Below are 20,077 nucleotides of genomic sequence, written 5' to 3'. Positions count from 1 at the left end.
AGAACATTGTCACTATATGTGGAAATTATTAAGTCCATAATTAAATACATGTACATATAGTGGATTTTAATCCAGTGGCACCAAACGAAATGTGCAAAAGACTTAATCACTTATCCATGATATTAAGTCACGCATGGTGAAAATATCTTTTAGAACTTAGTAGTTCTCATCGAAGTCATTCATCTAACCACGTAGTCTTTGGAAAATTTGAAAAGTGGAGAAACTCATTGCAGGAGATGATGGACTTTCGCGAGGTGCCATAGTCTAAGTCAGTACTAATGGAAAATTATCCATCGTCCAATCTAATTGCTGTAACCATTGGAAGTAAGTTAGAAACCGCCAACCCAGTAGTCATAGATACAGATCCACGATAAGCCGAAACCGTTGAACCAGAAACTCAACGTCCACGCCGTAAAGAAGCCGTGTCGGCAAGGTTTAGGTTTTGGGGCATTTGTGTGGAACTTTTCACCACAAGAGTTTCACAAGATATTGGGTATCTGAAAAGAAATACATTCCACAAGATTATCGACTTAAAATAATATTCATAGAGTGTTTTGGGTCTGTGGTGTTTTGTTTTTCACCACAGGAGTTCCACAAGAAATTGGACATCAGACCCAAAACACTATATAAAAATCTTGTGGAATGTGGTACCACACAGGCATATAGAGGGTCTGAGTAGAAATTTTTGAAAAAAATATTTTTTCTGTTCAGTTTCTTGTGGAACTCTTGTGGTGAAAAACGCCACAGACCCAAAACACTATATGAAAATTATTCTAAGTCGAAAATTTTGTGGAATGTGGTAGCACATAGGCATATTGGGGGTCTGAGAAGAAATTTTTGAAAGTAAAAAATTGGTTTTTTTCTAAGTCCAATATATTGTGAAACTCTTGTGAAGAAAAACACCACAGAATAATATTTTGTAGAATATGTTTTCCCCACATCTTACAAGATGATAGGACAAATTATTATTGTTCCAGCAAAATAAAAAGAAAATGTTTCATAAATTTTTCAAGGTCCACTTTTCCAAACGCCCCCAAACCTTGCCATGTCTATTCGGCAGATATCAAACGAAAAGGATGGATAACTCAATTAACCCAAGATAACGACAATATTTCATAATCCGTTTTAAGCATTGTCATTGTATTTTTGAAACAAGTTATGGGTCTCCGAGAATCGTTGACAATGGGTGCTGCTTATCCGTTTTATGTTATTTTCAATGTTTGTGTTCATTTATAATTATAATGTGTTCTATTTCCCATTGTACAAGAACTCAATTACCAAAGACACATATTGCGATAACTCTTTTTTTAAATTTTCATTTCTCAGGGCTATCCGAGGGGGGTGTAAGGGGACTAATCAAACCAAGACTATAATTATGTCCCTTTGAAAGCTCTCCAACACTTGAAACCATAATTTGGTATTGAATATTGTTGTTAGTTCCGCTTTGCACCAGTTCAATTTCATCTTGCATCAGTATCAGGGAATAATTCCATTAAATCTATTAAAACAAAAGAACTGTTGTCTTCTATGAAATCGTAAAGACACCACTCAAAATACCAATTCTCCGCAAAGGTGCTACACATACCTCAGGACCAGAGAGTGTTAAATATTCCAGTTTGAGTATATCAGGTAAGGGTAGAAATACGTTGTCATGCTTTAGCTTTAGCTTAGTTATAAACAAAACTGCGTTGTACTTAAATACTGTATTAACATCGGTATAATGCCGCACCTTATCACCTATGATTGTTAAGGATTTTAAAGTGTGTGATATGGTTAACTTTGTAACAATAGCAGCTGAATAATACATGTATGTTGTGGTTAATGGCCCGAAATGAGGACGGGAAATATTTCACTACGTCATATTCCTCTATAGACCGTATGCAAGACTGTAGCTTCCTCTGGTAAGTTTATTAGGAAACACTTGTCTACGATACCACCCTTGGTGGAAGTGGACGTAAAACTCCAGGAACGAACGAACGGGTGCAAGACAGAGATTTTACAGAGAATTTTTTGGGGGTTTTTTAACACATATTTTGGCATTTAAAATTAGTATTAACAGGTTAAATGTTTTGTGATTGTTTAACTAGAATTTGGTTAATAGTGTCGTAATTTGGAATTTAACCTAATAACATTCACAAAGTATTAACGCGGTTTTTTTTTTGTTTTGTCTATACGTGTATATTACCCCAAATCTTAATGGAATGCCCCGATATTTACGGGAGAGATTATTATTTGTGATGTAATGTAGTACCCCAAATATTAATGGGATGGCCCGATATTTACGGGAGAGATTTTATTTATATTTTGATGTACCCCAGATATTAATGGGATGCCCCGAAGGTTTGGGAGAGATTTTATTTATATTAATTCCTCAAGAGCGATTGAGTGGTTTTATATGCCCGCGCTTAAATTAGAAGCGAATGTGATGTTTTGTTTTGTGTAATGTTCGAAAATTATAGAGATAAACCGTTATTAATTTTGATAAGTTCTTTCAAAATATCTTATTGAAGATTGGTGAAATGTGTTTAGATCATTCATTATTCTTTATCTCGAGATAAAACAATATGACATCCTAATTTCAATTCTATCCATGTAAATAATAATGTAAATATCGTTAGATAGCTAATTTAAGTATGTTCCACTTGCTAATTTGATATGATATGATAAACAAATGATCAAACTTTGGTGACAGTTATAATACTCCTCATAGCACATATCATAACACACCGTTCCGGCCAGGCGATATGGAAAAGATAAGACTACCGGAAAACACTGACCCTTGCCATTACGGGAAACTTATACGAGGAAGAAGACGACGGAATAAAAGAAAAAAAAATGAAATTGTATCTCCCTACAGTTGACCACAACGACGATGTACGGAAGAAGAAAGTGGATATAATTTCTACATTGCGCGTGCGACCATTACAATAATTTATATTATATATTCGCGTGTGTTACCATAAGAATAATTTATATATATGTGATTTAAGTGATTCGCGTGTGTGCAAATTAGAATAGTTTGCGTTATATACTATTCAAAAAAAGTAGGGGATATTTGATTTTTAAGTGTTATTAAAGTCACCTAATGAAACTGACGAAGAAACAAATGACAAAATGAAATGAAGTTCACATTCATCGATTTATTCCAAATGATCGTTAGACTAAGTAAGGCACAGACTGACCATTATAAGGGTAAAATGATACCCGGGGTCAAACAGCAAAGTTACCACAGCATCACAACCAAGTCAGTAACGGGTAAATCCTCCTCTGTTTGCCAAACAAGCATTGATCCGACGTGGCATACTCCTAATGAGACGTCTAAGGTCATTTTGGTCCAGATTGTCCCATTCCTGTTGCAACGCAGCAGCAAGTTCTTGGACATTGGCAGGACGTTGTTGACGTTGACGTAACCTCTGTCCAAGCATGTCCCAGACATGCTCGATGGGGGAGAGGTCGGGACTCAGTGCTGGCCAAGGTAATGTGGTGATGTTCTGTTGTTGGAGGTAACCTGTAACGATCCTGGCCCTGTGACATCTTGCGTTGTCATCCTGGAAGATGAAACGGCGGCCATGACGTCGTGCGAACGGCACAACATGGACTGCCAAGATGTTGTCCCGGTAGTACTGGCCTGTAACACGCCCTGCAACAACATGTAAAGCCGTTCTTCCAGCAACAGTGATGCCTCCCCACACCATAACAGAACCACCCCCAAATCGATCATGTCTGATGACGTTAACGTCTTGGAAGCGCTCGTTTCGACGACGCCACACCCTCCTACGTCTGTCCAAAAAATCAACAGTGAACCTTGACTCATCTGAAAACATCACATTGCTCCAGCGTCGATTATCCCAGTGTTGACGATCCCTACACCAACGACGTCTTGCCTGAATGTGATGATCTCTCAAACAAGGGATCACGCGAGGACGTCGGGCGCGAAGGTGACCCCTATGCAGTCGATTCCGAATCGTCTGGCCACTCACTCTCACACCAGTGTCTGTTTGAAGACGAGCGCTGATGTGATTTGCTGTGATGACACGATTTCTCAAGGCCAAGGTACGGATAAATCGATCCTGGGCTTGAGTTGTCGCCCTTGGTCGACCTGAGCGTGGTCTGTCCTGTACAGATTGTGTATCACGGTATCTGGACCATAGCCTGCTTATGACAGACTGAGAAACATTCATCGTCCGCGCCACAAACGCCTGTGTTGTGCCGATCTGTAGCATGCCAAGAGCACGTAACCTTTCATTTTGGGTAAGCCGACGCATATCAAAATTTGTTTTCTGGTCACTAAAACAATTAAACTGATGTTTCCACCCTGGAATTCAATGCCACAATGACTGTAACATTCAAAGTCAGAGTCGTGCAAATCTTGGGTTGGACCCCCATGATGATCCCAAGCATCACCTGCATTCCATGCGGTAGCTATTGGTGCGTTTGGGCGTCACATGTTACTGGAAATGTTTCTTCTGTTAGGTTCTATAGTGACTTTTTTCGTAGTCATTTGCATATTTTAGTATTATGCCCCCAAAATCAAATATCCCCTACTTTTTTTTAATAGTTTCCAAGAACTCGCGTGTGTAAACAGTAAAATTATCTACGACATAATTATGTGATTTCAATGTCTCGCGTGTATGAACACTTCATATATGTATGATCTTGTCAACCAGTATCTTATTACTTTTCAACCAGTGTTTTTATTTGTTTGCCATTTACATTTTTTTTTTGTTTATATAACTTTTAATCAGTGTATTGTTATTTTTCGTATTTATATTTAATTGTGTAATGGTCTTAAAAAGTTATTTCATATAATCCATTACTTTTTTCAAAAAAAAAGGGAAGGTATGTTACATAATCAAGGATTATCTGATGTTATAGACGCTTCCTGCCAACTTGACACCTGTCCGCTATCGACATCCGGGGGTTGGATGGCTGAATGGTTAGCGTGCGCGCGCTGTATCATAAATTCTGTCATTGAGTCGACTGGCGTGGTTTCGAATCCCCGGTTGTACGTGACAAGGAGTAGGGTCGCCTGTCCAACCTCGTGGGTTTTCTCCGGTTTCCTCCCACTGCTAAAGACCCCTATGCGCAAGCGAATTATTGAAATAAAATTAAACCATATGTTAATTATTGAAATAAAATTGAACCATGTGTTAGTCCTGAAATGACCTAGTTTGTGTCGAGTGGACGTTAAACCCCATTTCTCTCTCTCTCTCTCTATCGACATCCCTGGAGTTCTTAGTAGCATCTTTGCTGGCATGTTTTATTTAAACATTCTTTGTCTGATTAGCATGTATCGAATGTTAAACCTGATATGATACATGATACATTAGCCAGATGCCTAATAAGATCCTTTGTTTGGAAGGGGTTATAAACCCAGATAACAAACGAATCAACAGTCAGGTCCGGCCAGGACACAAATCGGAGGCTAGGCGAGGGCGTCTAGAAATTAACATCAGGCCACGCAGGACTGGGTTTAAGACCGGACAACGGCCATGTAATGTAAGTTAGTTGGGAGTTGGAACAGTCGTGCCTAGCCACGCTAGGACATGGCTCCCTCAACACAAGTTAATTACGGAGTCTAAGTTTTGTACATAATATATTAGAAGTAGAATAAAAGTATTATAAGATGTTAAACTAGTTTTGTAATCAAGAACCTGATTAAAGAACCAATACTGTCACATATTTCATCCACAGCAAAACGTATTAGCCTGCGATATTTAGTGATTTGGAATACGTTTTGTTGTGGATGAAATAATCGTAAAAACGGATAATCGAGACTTTGATTATGATCGTAACAACGGTAGTAATGGCGATCAAGCCTAGCTTAAAATTGAATCGGTAATATCTAGGCTCAGGGCGAAGTGATTTGACTGAAATGTTCAGCTTATTCTCTTATCATTATCTTTATTTTAGCGGGAACCGTCAGCTCTTTATCTAATCTATTTTCCGGCGTGGTTTCCCCTTGTCAGTGATGCAGAACGGAGGGCCTGACAAGGACAGCTGCCTAGTCGTTCGGATGGGACGAAAAACCGAGGTCCCGTGTACACATTGGCGTGCACGTAAAAGATCCCTTGGCAGTTGGAATTCGATATAAGAGTAGGCCGTAGCGCCGCTGCCCGGGCAAAATGTCCCTCATAGCACACTGTATGGCGTATGCCCGTCTTCAATTAGCCCAGGTTAGGTGCAGAAGAGTAGGACGTTAAACCCCATTTCATTTCATTTCATTATCTTTATTTTGACGATTTTAGCGGGAACCGTCAGCTCTTTATCTAATCCTACCTAATGCCCCTTTAAGAGCGTCGTTCTATATAATTACATTTTTATTGTCCACATACGGTTTACGTACTAAAAGTATATTTTACAAGGAAATTAGTTAAAGACGATGATTGTCATTTTGACTTCATTGCTAACTACAAACAATGGCTATTGAAAAAGGTGAGTGTCCAAACGGAATATCTGTTGAATTCTGTTCAGTATTTTCCATCATTCAGTATCCTCGGCCGTCAATATAATAATTTATTTTATGATCAGTTGTGGAATACCGCGTTTTATCAGTGAAATAAGAGTGTTATTCCACTTGCTAAAGTAGTCCATGTTGTTTTTACCTAAAATGATTGTCGTGAATAACATATTTTATTTCATCGAGAAGCAAGAAAACGTTTAAATATAAGTTTTCTTGCTTCTCGATGAAATAAAATATGTTATTCACTCTAAAACGACAAATATCCTCTATATACTCTTCAAAAAAAGTAGGGGATATTGAAATGCAAATATCTATGTTAGGGTGACCCATGTACTCACAGAAATACAGTCCACAATGAAATATTATACATTATACATCCTCTATATACTCTTCAAAAAAAGTAGGGGATATTGAAATGCAAATATCTATGTTAGGGTGACCCATGTACTCACAGAAATACAGTCCACAATGAAATATTATACATATATATTGTTCCCTCGTGATTTAGCTCAAATGTAATCAAAGTCTAAGAAATGCAAATGATGATCAGTGGCAATGAATTCAAAATCCCTCAAATTATGACGATCAGCAGATTTAAGCAAATATTGTTGATGTACAGTTCGAGGGAAATGAGGTTTAACGTCCACTCGACACAAACCAGGTCATTTCGGGACTAACATATGGTTCAGTTTTATTTTAAAAAATTCGCTTTAGGTCTAGATCCATACTGGGGGGCTGGATAATCGAATGGTTAGCGCGTGAGCGTTGTATCATAAGATCGGTCATTGAGTTAACTGGTGTGGTTTAGATTCCCCGGTTGTACGCTAAAAAGGAGTAGGGTCGCCTGTCCAGCCTTGTGGGGTTTCTCCGGGTCCTCCGGTATCCTCCCATGCTAAAGACCACTACGCGCAAACGATTTACTGAAATAAAATTGAACCATATTTTAGTCCCGGAATGACCTAGTTTATGTCGAGTGAATGAAAAACCCCATTTCTCTCTCACTCTCTTATTCAACCTAAGGTCTATTAAATGACGTGTTATATAAAATCAGGTTTATTGTTAATCATCAAAAGGGGGAAGAACAAAACATATTTGTTGTGACCTAGATGCTAAGTGGTGCAGATAGAGTTCAATGGGTTACAAGCGCCCACTTATGAGAGTTATACAATGGGATGATACTATAATAGTAATTCCGTTTTATTTTCTATACGTTATTATGACGTTATAATTCAACTTTTTTCGCGTGTCGATATGATTCATTATAAAGGAGATAATACAACAGTTAGATAATAGTCATCGCATTAGACTGGTAGATAAAGTGTCGATCAAGTAAAAAAAAACACGAATAGCTTACATATTACGGGAAATAATTTACTTATCTTGATCATTTGCGAGAGTAGGATTCGAGCTAGAAGACAGGGTAAGTTAATAGTTAGAATGGTCTGATGAGGAGAATTTATGGTCGAAGATTTGATTCGGTTCTGTTGGATGTTGGGCGTGGCACATCTTTTAACCATGATTTGACTGCTTTACTCAGTCATATTATAGGTTACCTGCCTTTATTTCTATGCGTCATCATGTTTATTGCTTTATTTGGGGATTCTAAAACTGAGACATATCACATGTCTTTGTAAAACAGGTGTTACTATATCACAGAAGGGTAAATCACATATTTTGATAAATCTCGGGAGTTGAATTCGAGCTATAAGACAAAGCAAGGTAAGTGATACAATAGAATTATCTGAAGATAAGAAACTACTTGGTGTTTGGGGAGAGAGAGAGAAATGGTGTTGAACGTCCACTCGACACAAACTAGGTCATTTCAGGACTAACATATGGTTTAATTTTATTTCAACATTTCGCAGTGGGAGGAAACCGGAGGACTCGGAGTAAACCCACGAGGTTGGACAGGCGACCCTGCTCCTTGTCACGTACAACCGGGGAATCGAAACCACGCCAGTTGACTCAATGACAGACTTTATGATACAGCGAGCACACGCTAACCATTCAGCCATTCGGCCATCCACCCCCCCCCCCCCTTGATGTTTGGGACATCTTTTAGTACACTTGAGGTTAATATATAAGATATGCATGATGAAGCCATTTACAGAGATTAAATAATGCTAACATTGAGAAATAAGATATAGGCAATTGTGCAAGTCAACGTGCTTTAGAATATTGAATGGTAGGCATCCAGGAGATGATGGCACACAGGCCCAATATTTAAATCGTTAATGGGGTCCCACGGGGCCTGCGAGGGTTGGTGAGTGGGTGTTTAGTCTGATGATCCAGGAGATTTGTTTGACATTGGTTGTGCAATATGGTTATGAAGTAATGGAGACCAGAATTTGTTCGGAGTTTTGTAAATCGCATTGAAACCCCGTGATTTTTTCCACTAAACTATAAACCCACACCCACATACGCTTTCAATTAGACCCTACATTATATTTACTACAGGTAGCTGTAAACCTCTAGTTCAGGTATTTAAGGCCAAATTACAAACATTTAAACTGAACTCCTATCTATAATTGTTTGTTTTGCAAGCAAATATTTATATAAGACAAAAACTAATTAATGAAAACCAAACTTACGCAGTTACGAGGTGTTTATTTATTTCTCAAAAGGTTAAGATTTAAAATATTTATTCTTATAGAATACGAGTGTATAAGAAAAATGGCGGTTAATTTCCGTGTCTTGCTGTTAGTTTGTGCAGTAATGATCAATGGTAAGTAACAAATATTTGACATATTTTTAGATTTTATGGATATTAATTATAATTCCCGGGGAATGAAATAAATATATCCATTATTAACACATAAATATTATTTTTAATACCCCGATGAATTTGGTCTTTCCAGGAAAGTCAAATCCTACTTTTCCCCCATCTTCTCGGGGAAATCTCCTCTACTTTCATGGCTTAGGCCACCTGACACTCCTGGTTGATGTTTATCCACAAATTACAGTTTTACTCAGATTTTATCCATCATTTCATGTCATTTTTCATGTTTTTAACAGGTGAAGAATTCATCTGGACATCTCCTATAGAGGATGGTTTGCTGCAGGTCAAGGAAGGAGAAGATATATCGTTACTATGGGAATATCAAGCAGACTCGTCGCCAAGCATGGTTCTAATTAAAACAGAGGTAAATCTCTTAAGGCCCATTTTATGCTTGGTTCCCACTGTCCAGCGATGCGTTACGATAGGATTGCCCCTATTGAGTCCATGATCAGCTACGTGCAGATGCGTTCGGACGTGTTTCGATACGGTCAACACGGTTGCTGCGACAGACCTCAGTATATGGTAAGACCTGATAATACACGATTGAACCACGATTTCCATCGTACCATGGGGGTTGGATGGCCGAATGGTTAGCACGTGCGCGCTGCGCTGTATCATACGGTCTGTCATTGAGTCAACTGGCGGGGTTTCGATTCCCCGGTTGTACGTAACAAGGAGTAGGGTCGCCTGTCCAACCTCGTGCGTTTTCTTCGGGTCCTCCGGTTTCCTTCCACTGCTAAAGACCCCTACGCGCAAGCGAATTATTGAAATAAAATTGAACCATGTGTTTGTCCCGAAATGACCTAGTTTGTGTCGAGTGGACGTTAAACCCCATTTCTCTCCCATCGTACCACGAATCGAGATGGTGGCAACTTGGCATTAATGTCGGTTTAATGCAAATGTAATGTGACCGTTTCCATGTAACCGATGAAAACGCTTTCAATGTACTGCGATTTCGCCAGATGGAAAACGTTGCCATTTCTTGTATTTCTATGTTTACTTAAAGTCACTGAATGTTTCGGGGAACTCCACGTAAATGACGTCATAAATGAGGATTTCGCTTTAGACCGTGGAAGCCGACTTGTTTTCGTTCAATCGCCGCCATTTTGAAATAACATCTCACAGCCTGTCTTAGTAGAAGTTGAACATAAACATCTGATTGGGCAACTATTAGTCAAGCAGCTTACAAAGATTGAATTATTATCTTGAATACAAAATTTTAGAAGACTAGAATTAGTAGATATATGATCGGGATCCTCAAAAAAGCAACTCTTAAAGACACATTATGGGAGATTCGATAACGAGTTGGCAGTTCTCACTATAAAAGTTAAAAGCTAGATAATGTAAAGGCAAGTTGCTGAAAATTTCATTTAAATTGATCCACTATGAACCGAGAACTAAGCGGTTGAAATTTCCGGCTAGCCTTGATCATCATTACTAAAGTCAGTACGATAAACAGCATAGTCTTGATTATCCATTTAATCGTTAAATCGTGAAGGAAAGTTATGCAGTAAATCGGCTCATAATCCAGTAAAGATCACAGGCTGGCGATGCCATCTAGAGTTCATTATGGTCTGGATAGGTTAATTAATGTCTAATTAATAATTTAGATACCATTTCAGGCCTAAAGAAATACCTGCAATAGACATATTTAGCTCTTGCATAATGTATGTTTAAGTTACGCTTTTGGGGACAACACCAGGGTCGTTATAAGTTTTGTAACACATCACGATTACATCAACGACGCCGTGTCAAAATGATCCTTAGGATCCGCAATGACAATATAAATTCTTCTTAGTAAGCCTGGGGAATTGACCTATTTCTGAATAGGTGAAAGGTCATATTGGTCGGCCACGCCAAAACTACCTTAAACGTAAACCTCAGAACAAGCACGAAATGAGTGTCAAACAGTGCCTTGGGACACCTTAAAATCTCCGAGTACCAAGCCAAATATACCTTAAATGCAATTCTCGGTGCATACCTTCAGTACAGGCACAAAAAAGGTATCAAAGTGTTACTTGTGATCCTTTGGGGCCATATGAATCCCCCTGAGTAGTCTATGTTAGGGATTAACCCTCTTCTGAGTAGGTCAAAGGGTACCATTGACCGGCAGCGCCCAATACACTTTAAATGCATATCTCAGTACATACCTTCAGTACACGCATAAAATAGGTATCAAAATGTCCCTTGGGGTCCCCTGGGAAAAATGTGGGGACTGACCCCATACTGAATAGGTCAAATGTCACCATTGGTCTGCCCCACCCATTGGACCTTTAAAGCACTTTTTTTTATTTCTGTAGTTTTGTAATCGGAGTTCAGCTTTAAGGATTCAATAAATTTCAAATATTTTTCGTTTTGTAGGATGTAGTAATCGGCATCTGGGCTGAGAAGCAAAATAATTTCACACCAACAACTTATTTTCAAGGGAGAGTCATGTTCAACAGAATTGATATCAAGCAAGGTAGGTCTATATCTGCCGTTGTCCGCATCTCCGAGGGAGAGAGAGAGAGAGAGGAAGAGGGGAGAAAGAGAGAGATTTTGTTTTCTATATTTAGTTTGGTATAATATCTATATTATAGATTACTCAGGATTATACGGAGAAAGGGTCGAGTTGAAATTGATGAACGCCCGTAGAAATGATTTAAATGTACTGTACACCTGTCAAATCATCCTTAAAAACTCGATTATTCAGCAGAAGGACATCAGGGTAGATTGCCCAGGTGAGTTACTATTACTACTACTACTACTACTACTAATGGGGGTCGCGGTGGCTAAGTAGGTAAGACGCTGGCTCGCTAGCCTGGAGGTCGGGTGTTCGATACCTGGATTGGCTGAGAAAGTTCATCCGGATTTTCCGGCGTGGTTTCCCTTTGTCAGCGATGCAGTACGAAGGGCCAGGTTACGAAAAACCGAGGCCCTGTGCATTCCATGGCGTGCACGTAAAAGATCCCTTGACAGTTGGAATTCGATATCCGGGCCAAATTCCCGACATAGCACACTGTATGGCGTATGTCCGTCTTCATTAGCCCAGTTTAGGAGCAGAACAGTAGGACGTTAAACCCCATTTCATTCTATTTCCTTGGACTTTGATTTTTATGACGTAACATTTCCAAGATGGCAGGAATGACGTCATACTGAGTTCCTGGTCCATAGTAGGTGGAGTACTGTTGTTTAATACTTCTGTTATCGTCACAGCTTACAACTAGTAGGCCAACTACGTACCCAAACATTACGTTGTAACGGAAATAGCATATTTTAGTTTGCAGAGACCTAAAAAGTAATATATGTACATGCTTGTGCCAAGAGCTATACTGAACACCGAAAAATTCCGCTCCATACAATTCTTATGTGGGACCTACCTTGATCCATGACCTCCCTATAGAGGGACCCACTATATTTATGCATGACCTTAGAGTGCACACAATTCGTGGGGGCATCGATTGACAGGGGGCGGTTGCAAGGTGGTAATTTTCCTAGAACCATTTCTCAGGCCCCACGTTCACAAAGCATTCTCAGACTTCAGTTAAGAATTTACTCAACTTTCAATTACTGTTTATGAGAAATATCTTTGATCCAGAAACACAAACCTTTGCACATAGTTTCTTATTGATGTATTTTATACATTGAAACAACAAAAGTTTTATAAAGAGCTATATTTTAGTTAAAATAAGACGAACAATTTTGAGTAAAATCTTAACTTTCATCTGACAACGCTTTGTGAACTCGGGGCCTGGACTCCAGTGGGGTTGATGGGTCCCAAAAGGTGTTCAGTTGTGTTCAATGGGCTGACCCAGGGATCCACTGGTGCCAAGAACCCAGTGGGGGCTCACATCAGGTCCCGGCAAACCCTACTGGGGACAATACAAGCGGGGGCTTGGAAGCTTGAAGCCCGGAAAACCTGTGGGAAGCCTAATTTTTCAGTATTTCGGGAGTTTTCGGTAATTAGTGTTCTTTTTTCGGTATTAAGGTTTTTTTCTAATTTTTTCGGTGAGTGTTCGGTAATATTCGATAATTTTCGGTGTTTTTCGAAGATTTTTCCTTATATACTACAGTCGTGTAACAATGATAAAATTTCCTTTTTACTAAATGATTTAGTATGTGAAATAGTCAAACGTGCGGCATAAACCCCGGATAATATAACTCCATGTATATATAGTCGTCTAAAAGAACAATTTTAGAATTTAATTTGACCGAAGAAAAAGTTAATATTTGGGACTCATTAAGTCGCATCGATGTCATCCTTATCAGTGGGGGGGGGGGGGGTGGATGGCTGAATGGTTAGCGTGCGCGCGCTGTATCATAAAGTCTGTCATTGAGTCGACTGGCGTGGTTTCGAATCCCCGGTTGTACGTGGCAAGGAGTAGGGTCGCCTGTCCAACCTCGTGGGTTTTCCTCCCACTGCTAAAGACCCCTACGCGCATGCGAATTATGTAAATAAAATTAAACCATATGCTAGTCCCGAAATGACCTAGTTTGTGTCGAGTGGACGTTAAACCCCATTTCTCTCTCTCTCTCTCCTTATCAGTGATTGTAGCGGCCTAGCGAAAATTCACTGCGGATCAGTGTGGCATACCTTTAGTCGCCTCGACTTACAGACCGGGAGAGATCATTACGTATACTTAGAAAGAAGAGCGTAGCTTCGCCACAAATTATATTATATTTAGCTTATATTTAATGTCATTAGCTGTGTGTTTAGTTCCTTGTGTTATAGAAATATATAAACATAGTTTAACAACACAGTGTTAATTGGTCATTTGAGGTTTTAGTTGTCGGAGGAAATGGGAGGAAACACACGAGGTTGGCCAGTCGATCCTACTCCTTGTCACGTACAAACAGGGAAGCGAAACTAAGTCACTTGACTCAATGCCAGACCTTGCGATCTTACACGTACTCGTTAAACGATTCTGTCATCAAACATCCCTAACTATAGAGAAGACATTAAATTGGCACGTTTCACTCGTTTGACTGTACATTTTCCAATTGACTAGATATGCTCAATCTATTTATAATATAGATCTATATTTAGTTTCATTTTTTATACTTTCGATGGCCTACACTACATGTAGATCTAACAAGTTTTATTTTATGATCAGTAGTGGAATACCGCGTTTTATCAGTGAAATAAAAGTGTTATTCCACTGGCTAGCAGTAGTCCATGTTGTTTTTGCCTAAAATGATTGTAAAATCATAAAATAAATAGAACATTTGTCGTTTTGTCCTGAATAACATATTTTATTTCATCTCTAAGCAAGAAAACGTTTATATTTTCTATCATGCTACGCATTCGTGAAAATATAAGTTTTCTTGCATCTCGATGAAATAAAATGTTATTCACTCTAAAACGACAAATATCCTCTATATAGTGGGAATTCACGTTCTATGACGTCAGGTACCAAGCAAGCGACATTTGACCCGATTACGTCAGTCATTCGATTAACCAATTAGCGACCGCCATGTATTTTTTATCTACTTTTGCTTTGTTTGCATTTCTATTGCCGCTAATGTCTACCCACAGTTCCACGCAAAAAAGGTCAAACGCTCGATTCGACAGACCATTTGATTGGCTGACCCCTCATTTCAAGCAGAACACGAGTTAAATAACAACGCTTCCAGATCCATGTGTAGTAAAGACAAGTAAAATCGAAATTTTGAACTATAAAAACGAAACGAAATTGGATCCGTGTTTTAATCAGATTGAGATATGCTTGAAATAGTCAAAATATATAGTTTTCTAGAATGAACAAATGTTTATTTTTTTTTTCTCAGATTCGTCATATGATAGACCTGTGTATGAAACAGTCCGACTCAACGGCTGTATACCTGCCTCCATTGTATTTGGTGTGTTGATCATTGTTCTTTGTGTTTCTGTCGTCGTGTGTATCTTCCTGAGAAAACCTAGAAGTAAGTGGGCATACATGCTCTTTGGAAATATTGCAAATTGGAACTTTTGATATAATAGTGTTGTAATTCAGCTTCCACGATGTTTTAATTTTCATGATTTAAAATCCGTCTAATAATGATTACAGTCTTCAATAGATAAATACAGAAATAATCTCTTCATAAATATAACTTACTCGATCTAATAGATAAATACATTCAGAAATATCGGGGGGTTGGATGGCTGAATGGTTACCGTGTGCACGCTGTATCATATCAGGGGGTTGGATGGCTGAATGGTTACCGTGTGCACGCTGTATCATAAAGTCTGTCATTGAGTAAACTGGCGTGCTTTTGAATCCCCGGTTGTACGTGACAAGGAGTAGGGTGGCCAACCTCGTGGGTTTTTTCTCCGGGTCCTCCGGTTTCCTCCCACTGCTAAAGACCCTTACGCGCAAGCGAATTATTGAAATAAAATTAAATCATATGTTAGACCCGAAATGACCTAGTTACTCGATCTAATAGATAAATACATTCAGAAATATCGGGGGGTTGGATGGCTGAATGGTTACCGTGTGCACGCTGTATCATATCAGGGGGTTGGATGGCTGAATGGTTACCGTGTGCACGCTGTATCATAAAGTCTGTCATTGAGTAAACTGGCGTGCTTTTGAATCCCCGGTTGTACGTGACAAGGAGTAGGGTGGCCAACCTCGTGGGTTTTTTCTCCGGGTCCTCCGGTTTCCTCCCACTGCTAAAGACCCTTACGCGCAAGCGAATTATTGAAATAAAATTAAATCATATGTTAGACCCGAAATGACCTAGTTTGTGTCGAGTTGACGTTAAACTCCATTTCTCTCTCTCTCTTTCAGAAATATCCCCTTATAAAATGTTAAATAATCAATCTGAGTACATATTAGCATGGTTACTTTAATAAAGTAATATCTATTTTAATATCTACACGTATGTTTCTGTTTAAACTCATTTTACATTTTCTTTTCTAAACTCAATTAACATTTTCTTTTCTAATCTCAATTAACATTTTCTGTTTTTCAGGTAAGAAGGGTGGCCAAGGTTGATTTAATTGGTTGCTTTCAAATATCATGACGAAGCCTATATTACATCGCCTAATTTTGTGTAATAATAATGTCATAGTGTGCAACAAACATATATTAATTAATTAAGTCGGTACAGAATGGCGGGACGTTAAACACCATTTACTGTATATTGTATTATCTCTCTAGTTAGGTTAATATATGGAAAATACCCCTTCAACCCCCCAAATATTGCTACAAAAGGTTTCTCAACTGAAATGGTGTATTTACCCCGTCTCAAAATTTTAGCTCAAAATACCGAGTCGTTTCGACATGAACATCAAAACTGCTTATCCGGGCACGTAACCCTTTTAAGATTTCGGGTCAATTTTTTCGTTTTCGATGGGTGACCTGATAATCGATTCCCGTTCCTTTTGAGGTTTATACAGTGAATGACCCATGTGCTATACTTGATAACGAAAGGTAAATTTCACCTACACATTATTCTTATAAAATAAAAGTCTGGTTTTATCCAGACACTGCATAATACAGCTTGGGACACCGGTCTCCATTTCCAGATGAAGACTGACGGATTTAAGTTGTTTGAAAACGTATCACACATATTGAGTTAGTTGCTCGGCCCTAATGTAGAGGATTTTAAGGGATTTTAATACAAAATTAGGCAGTTTTATTCTCCAAAATATTATCGGGATTGACCCTTTATGATTGGTAAAATGTGTTCAAATCATGTATTATCATTTATCTCGAGTAAAAAACAAAATGACAAAATCCTATGTTAATTTTTCTCAATATATGTACGTTTTGGTTTTTTTAAAATATATGCTATTTTCTTTCTTAAAATTATATTTTGATTGTATGATTTTAAAATATATGCTATTTTCTTTCTTAAAATTATATTTTGATTGTATGATTTTCCTTTTTGTAATGTTTAGAAATGACGTTTATATCGTGTGTATTGTTATGCTGAGCGCCATGGAAAACGCATCACTTAGTTTTTCGTATAACAAAATGATCCTGTAAACATATCTTATTTATTTTGCTTCTTATTGTGAACAATATTCAAATGGGAACACATCAATAACAACACATTTGTACACTTATGGATGTTTAATCTGTAATCAACGGTACAAAGTCAGAGGGGTCAAAACCAAAAGTACGACACAGATGTCAGTAGCGCGTGAGTCCTCCACGGGCTCTTACGCACGCTGTGCAGCGACGTCGCATGGAATTTACCAATGTTTGAAAGAAGGCCTGGGGCAAATTGTTCCATTCTTGGACAAGAGCAGCTTCTAAAGCAGCAATGGTGTACATCTGTGGTCTCCGATACAGACGGCGTCGAATCTCATTCCAGACATGTTCTATCGGTGCCATGTCCGGAGACATGGCTGGCCAGTCCAAGACATTGATGTTGTTAGCAGCCAGGTAGTCCATACTAAACCGGGCGGTATGCGGACGTGCATTATCCTGTGCTGAAGTTGTGGGTGCGCTCGAAACATCGGAACAACAACTGGTTGCAAGACATCATCACGGTAGGCTACAGCATTAACGCGACCCCTGCAAATGTGTAGGGCGGTCCGGTGATGAAATGTGAAGCCTCCCCACACCATTACACTTATCCCCACCCCATCGATTCGTTTCGAAGACGCAGCAGTCTGCAAGACGTTCCCCAAAACGTCTCCACACACATTGACGGCCACCAGCGTGATAAAGATGAAAGCGACTCTCATCACTGAAGAGTACACTTTGCCAGTCTACTCTTATCCATGTCTGGTGTCCTTGAGCCCATATCAAACGCCGCTGACGGTGATGATCCCTGAGGATAGCTCCAACATAAGGTCGTCCTACTTCTCTTAGACGACGTCTTACGGTGTTGGCACTTATTGGTCCTTGTCTTCCGACGACTGCTGCACCTGTTCGAGTCGCTGGGCGGAATCTGACACGCAGATGAGTGACCCGGGTGTAGCGGTCTTGAGCCTGGGTTGTAACGCGTTGTGGGCCAGGACGTTGACGGTCACGTGTTGATCCAGTAACTCGAACACGTTCCACCAACCTTACAATAGTGGACTGATGACAATTGAAGTGTTTGGCAATAGCACGTGTAGACATGCCAGCCTTGGACATTCCCATGGCTTCATTCCGTTGATTTTCAGTAAGTCTCGGCATCTCTAGCTCGATTCCTTCACACGTCCAACAACAAATTACGACAGATTGACGTTTCACAGTTCATGTACTGTACATTAAGTTGAAAACGTGCTTTTAAAGGGCTCACACACAATGCTGCACGTGAATATTGGGTTTTTCATGTGCATCTCGTGCATTCTATTTTTTGTGCACACGGGCCGATATTTTTTGCGTTTGGGAGCATTGTGTGAAAAAATAGTTCATAGTATTGCATAAAATTATACATACAAAACCACCTGGTAATAAAATATTTTGGAAAAAAAGTGATGCGTTTTCCATGGCGCTCAGTATATTATCATTTACAATATGTGAAGCCAGTATTCAACCTCTGAGAATTGTATTAGTTTGTTGTTTAATTAGTAAATAACTTGTGGGTAGGATAGGAATGTGACAAAGTACTCAGCTGGTTTTTGATAATATATGATATTGACTTTTCAACTCTGTATAAACTTCTGTGATCTAATTAAACATGTAATTAATCCCATATGTCATTTACAAACTACATATGATCTGTATACAAGCTTCACATGACTTCAAAGGAATATGCACTGGTCAGTAATCATACCATGACGTGATAAAGAGACAATATCATGTAGGATCATGAGTCTTATCTATTCTCCGGTGCTATATAATCAGGAGTTTACTGACGATAGACGACTAGAGACGACTGGAGAGGAGGAGAGACGCATAGACCGGCGTGTGGACTCAACCGAGTTCAGCCGCTGCCTTGGCAGAGGGGCAGAATGGTGATCCCGTAAAAGATCCCTTGGCAGTTGGAATTCGATATAAGTAGGCCGTGGCGCCGCTGCCCGGGCAAAATTTCCCTCATAGCACACTGTATGGCGTATGCCCGTCTTCATTAGCACTAGTTTAGAAGTAGAACAGTAGGATGTTAAACCCCATTTCTTATCATTTCGCTTTTTGATACATGTGGTAAGTCAGCAGACCGCAACAATCAACCGATGTCAATGAAACTTACAGATTATGATAACAATAATATTTTATGTGACACGGCCGCAGACCACAATTATAACCCGATTTCAATGAAACGTGCCTATGATGACCTAATTTGTGTCGAGTGGACGTTAAACCCCACTTCTCTATTGCTCTCTGACTTCAAAATATCACACATAACCCCAACTATACCCACGTTTGATAAGTATCGAGTTCATTAAACACGCAAAATACCACTTTATGATTACCAATTTAGTCAGTCCCGAAATGACCTAGTTTGTGTTGAGGGGACCTTAAACCCGATCACTCTCTCTCTTCTCTCTCCCTCCCTCTCTCTCTCTCTCTAATATCAAATCATCTGTCACTGCACTTCCATATATAAGACATACATAACGGCTGCGTCCCCAATTCTTGCTTACAAAACAAATCACAATCTACCCACCACCCTCAACAACGGTATAATATTCATTGTGGCATTGAATTCCAGGGTGGAAACATCAGTTTAATTGTTTTAGTGACCAGAAAACAAATTTTGATATGCGTCGGCTTACCCAAAATGAAAGGTTACGTGCCCTTGGCATGCTACAGATCGGCACAACACAGGCGGTTGTGGCGCGGACGATGAATGTTTCTCAGTCAGTCATAAGCAGGCTATGGTCCAGATACCGTGATACACAATCTGTACAGGACAAACCACGCTCAGGTCGACCAAGGGCGACAACTCAAGCCCAGGATCGATTTATCCGTACCTTGGCCTTGAGAAATCGT

At 39.3% G+C, this 20,077-nt stretch overlaps 2 long non-coding RNA genes across 6 annotated transcripts in view; one reads left to right on the top strand and one right to left on the bottom strand.

Moving 5' to 3' along the window:
- Positions 1 to 20,077, bottom strand: part of LOC126824118 (uncharacterized) — a 46,437-nt gene that overhangs the window by 14,629 nt on the left and 11,731 nt on the right. The gene's annotated exons all lie outside the window — the stretch shown is intronic.
- On the top strand, positions 1,426 to 18,832 carry LOC126824130 (uncharacterized). 4 transcript variants are annotated; one of them, XR_007681486.2, is made up of 7 exons: positions 1,426 to 1,629; positions 9,117 to 9,188; positions 9,479 to 9,606; positions 11,604 to 11,703; positions 11,822 to 11,962; positions 15,009 to 15,143; positions 16,176 to 18,832. It is a non-coding gene; the product is annotated as an uncharacterized LOC126824130 (long non-coding RNA). The 4 variants fall into 4 exon arrangements; XR_007681488.2 differs by lacking the exon at positions 1,426 to 1,629 and adding an exon at positions 1,863 to 1,901; XR_007681487.2 differs by lacking the exon at positions 1,426 to 1,629 and adding an exon at positions 7,746 to 7,883.

This window comes from Patella vulgata, chromosome 6 (assembly GCF_932274485.2).
Source record: "Patella vulgata chromosome 6, xgPatVulg1.2, whole genome shotgun sequence".
Taxonomy (NCBI): Eukaryota; Metazoa; Mollusca; class Gastropoda; family Patellidae; genus Patella; species Patella vulgata.
Note: the sequence above shows the minus strand (reverse complement) of the source record. Positions and strands in the feature narration are given on the sequence as shown.